Source organism: Cicer arietinum, unplaced genomic scaffold, assembly GCF_000331145.2.
Source record: "Cicer arietinum cultivar CDC Frontier isolate Library 1 unplaced genomic scaffold, Cicar.CDCFrontier_v2.0 Ca_scaffold_5776_v2.0, whole genome shotgun sequence".
NCBI classification, from domain to species: domain Eukaryota; kingdom Viridiplantae; phylum Streptophyta; class Magnoliopsida; order Fabales; family Fabaceae; genus Cicer; species Cicer arietinum.
Window position 1 is genome coordinate 36,917 of NW_027339423.1, and position 4,119 is coordinate 41,035.

Consider the following 4,119-nt stretch of genomic DNA (forward strand, 5'->3'; position numbering starts at 1 on the left):
TTTGTTGATTATTATGACCTCGTAATTACAAAATATGACAGTCGTTATCAAATTAAAACAATACAGAAAACAGAATACGTCTAGCATACAATTAAGATAGAACATACAATCATACCATGCAAGATTTATTCGAATTGATACACAGCGGAAATATAACATGGCATACAAGATTAACAATTAAAAGTAAAATGATAAGGGATAGAATGCACCAAGGTTTATCCTGGTTCAGCTGTCAATATGACAGCCTACATCTAGTCCTGACAATCCAACTGGATTTCAGCTTTTTCTTCAATAGAAAGAATTGAGACTTGTTTACAGATTGTCCAGTTTCCTCGAAACCTATCTATCTAACTCAATCTTTTTCCTATTGCTTAACCCCTTGATCCTTGCAGTCACTCGTCAGACTCACACAAGATCAAGTCCAGCTCTTTCTTGATGATCTTTACATCAACGAAGATCGCCACCAGTTTTCATACTGGATTTTTCACAGATGTTTCTTTATTAAAGAAAAAATATAAAAGAAGTACAAAGTTTGTCTTCAATCTTGATCAATGTATCTCACACAATAATCTGGTTGTTCATTTGAGTGTTTGTGAGATCATTGTCTTTTTCTCTCAAGAATTCTTTTTCAGCTCTCTTATTGTTTGTGAGATCAATGTATCTCACACAATAATCTCCCTGTGATTTCAAATATTTGTTTCAATCGATTTGCCAATCGATTGTGTTTAAAACAGGAACTTAGCTAATTTCATGTTAATCGGAGTGCCAATCGATTTGGTAGTATGTTTCCGAAAAGTTCTTACCAGTTGGTTTAGCTCAATCGATTTCCCAATCGATTGATACCAAACTTAACATTATTAAAATTCTCACAATAGATTGTCCAATCGATTGTATTTGTCATAGGTCATGTAACTTTGAAATATTATTTAAGCAATCGATTTGTCAATCGATTAGCCTAGTAAATGGATTGTCCCTGTGACTTGCCCAATCGATTTCCCAATCGATTTGTTTCAATCAGTTTTTACTTTGTGATTTGCACAGTCGATGTGCCAATCGATTAGCATGCAAATCAGGTTGCCACTGACTTGCACAATTTTATCACTGATTGTGCCAGTCGATTGCCTAATCGATTGTGTAACCACAAAACACATGTTTCCTTACAACCCTTTTACGAAATCGATTTCCTAATCGATTTGCTCAGTAGATTTTCAACTTTTGTTGATTTCTTGAGTTCCAAGCAATTGTCTCAAGTATGTTGGGTTGAGTTGTTGTTCCTGAAATCTTGCTCAGTTAAAATGTTAGATTTATCATATGAGGTATGAACATTGTATGTTTGTTAATTATGTCAAAATTAGGATGAAGACGACTAAAGTCCAACAATCTCCCCCTTTTTGCATAAGTGACAAGCATACAATTTTGACTTGAGTTTGAGCATTTCAAGACATAATATTAACAACAGATATATTTTCATAGCATCTATTAACAACAGATATATTTTCATAGCATCATATGTACCATTATCAGATCATAAAATCAGAATATTAGAGCATCAGATTAGAGCATAAGTACACATTGTATTTAACAATATCAAAGTCATTTTAATAAGTCATTATCAGTCATCAGAGTATCAAGTACAAGTTAATAATTTCTCTCCCCCTTTGTCAGTTAAGGCAAAAAGGCAGAAAAAAAATTTCCTCCCCCTATGTTAGTAAACATAAGCACTGGGGGTTGAAATCAGAAAACAGTGTATCAGAGCAACAAATGAGCATATTAAAAGATTATGGCAATTGAATTTAGAGAGTAATGGAATAAACGTTCTAGTGCATTATATATATAGAAGAAAAGAATACAACAGGTCATTACAAAACAACAAAGATCCTAAACACCTAATCTCCTAAACTGGGCTGGTCCTCACTATTTTCTAAGGGAGAGGCAGAGACCGCTGTATTACCCTCAGCAGGTGTCTCCTCAACGTGAGTTGTAGAACGATCTAGGGGAGTTGGATTTGGTTCCTCTGTTGCTTGCCGACTAATATCTGCTATATCTTCAAATGATAGCTTTATGCCTAAATGCGCTTGAATTGCATCAACATCCTGAACAACCGAGTTCAGAGAAGTCTGGATAGTCTTCAGATTAGCTTCCATTCTAGCCTGTGACTCTTGCATTTTGGCATTGTGAGCCATCTGAACTTCTATAAATTCCAGCAGTTTAGCAACAAACTCAAGAGGGGCTGTTTCAGTAGCTTGTTGAGGATTAGGTTGAGTTGGTTTAACATTCGGCTGAGGTCTTATCCAAATACCATGCAACCTTTTCAATTGCATCTGGTTTACAATTGATTCTGCAAAAATTAGAGTGGTCTTGGAAGATTCTTCATTAACAAGTGATACCTTGAAGTGTTTCAGAATCTTGGTAATCAGTTGAGGATAAGGCAGTACCAGCTTACTTTGTGAAGCCTCCAACATGTGCCTTAGCACAATCCATGTCCAGCTCATCCTGAGCTGCTTGGACAATCTCCATAGCAGTAGTATATCCAACTTCTGGACTACAGCATGGTTACCGGATCGTGGCACAAGCATCCGGGTCAAAGTATACATAAGCATTCAATGTTGGACCTTCATTTGACCAATAGGCAGTGAAATGGTTTCAACAAAGCCATCAATCATCAGATCCTTAACAGCAATATGCCTATCAAACGATTCTTCCCATCCTTCGTCAGCAGTGTCAACATCAGAATTGCCGTCTATTGAAGTTCCATGAAATGGCAATCCTGACAAAACAGAAAAATCTTCAAAGGACATAGATATCCTTTTCCCTTTAACTTCAGCTTTGAATCCGTCTTCAGTAAGCTTGAATGTTGAGTAGAATTCCCTTATTAACCTTGGATAACTATCATGAGTTGATGAAAGAAAATTTTCAAGACCATGAAACCTCAAGTGGTCTTGGAAAGTGAAACCTTCTGCATCAAAATAGGCAAAATCCAGATTCCGACCCTCATGGATTTTCCTTTTAAGAAAGTCTGATGGAATGGTAGCTTCTACATCTTTATCCTTAGATGAAGGAGCTTTCTTAGGTGGGGGTGAAGAAATAGGTTTCTTCTTCTTTTTCTGAGAGATTTCCTTCTTGGCGTTAGCCATAAGCTTCTTAGTGGGTGGCTCCTTTCTCTTTTTGGATTTCTCTTGATTAACAGCAGGTGCCTTGCCTTTACCCTTGGCAAGAATCTTATGAGTTGGAATGGGAACCCTTTTGGTTAATGTAGGTGGAGGTGAAGGGGTTCGCCCACTTGACGATGATGATGGTGAGGGAGTTCGTATTTGTGTTTGCTTAACACGTGCCATAAGTGTAAGTTGAAGTGTGTTTGAATGTAGATAGTAAAACAAGAACGATTGCAGAAACAGAGAGATGAAGCAGAGAAAATTTGGGAAGTCTGGAGAGATGAAGTGAAGAAATCGATTGGTAACTGTTCCTATTTAAACCCTTTGATGCGTCAATCGATTGCCCAATCGATTATGTTACCGTTGCTGGGTAATGTCAATCGATTTAGTAATTATTGCATTCAACGGCTAGTAAAGGAGAGTCACAACGGTCATATTGTAAATCGATTTCCATATTTACTCAATCGATGTCCAAATCGATTTCTTTAAAGTTGAAAGGTGAACTAGTCGATTTCCCAACCGACGCTCGAGCAAGGTAAAAAAAAATTTCTGAACTTTGAAGTCTGGGGCCAACGCAATCGATTCCCAAATCGATTTTGTAAACTATGTACCAAGCTGGTAATCGATTACCCAATCGATTTAACTGGAAAACACTGCAAGCACCAGAAGTGTCCTGTGAAAGGGTTCAAAGATCATACCTCACTAGGATCAATGATCCCTAGTTTCATCCTTATATGCAGGAAACTTTCTCTTGGTAAAGCTTTGGTGAAGATGTCAGCCATCTGTTCAGCTGTGTTAACATATTCAAGCTTAATGATCCCATTTTGAAAGTGATCCCTTATAAAATGATGTCTTACTTCAATGTGCTTGGTCCTGGAATGCATCACTGGATTCTTAGTAATGCTTATTGCACTTGTGTTATCACACATAATAAGTATTGTTCCCAAGTCAACACCAAAATCCAATA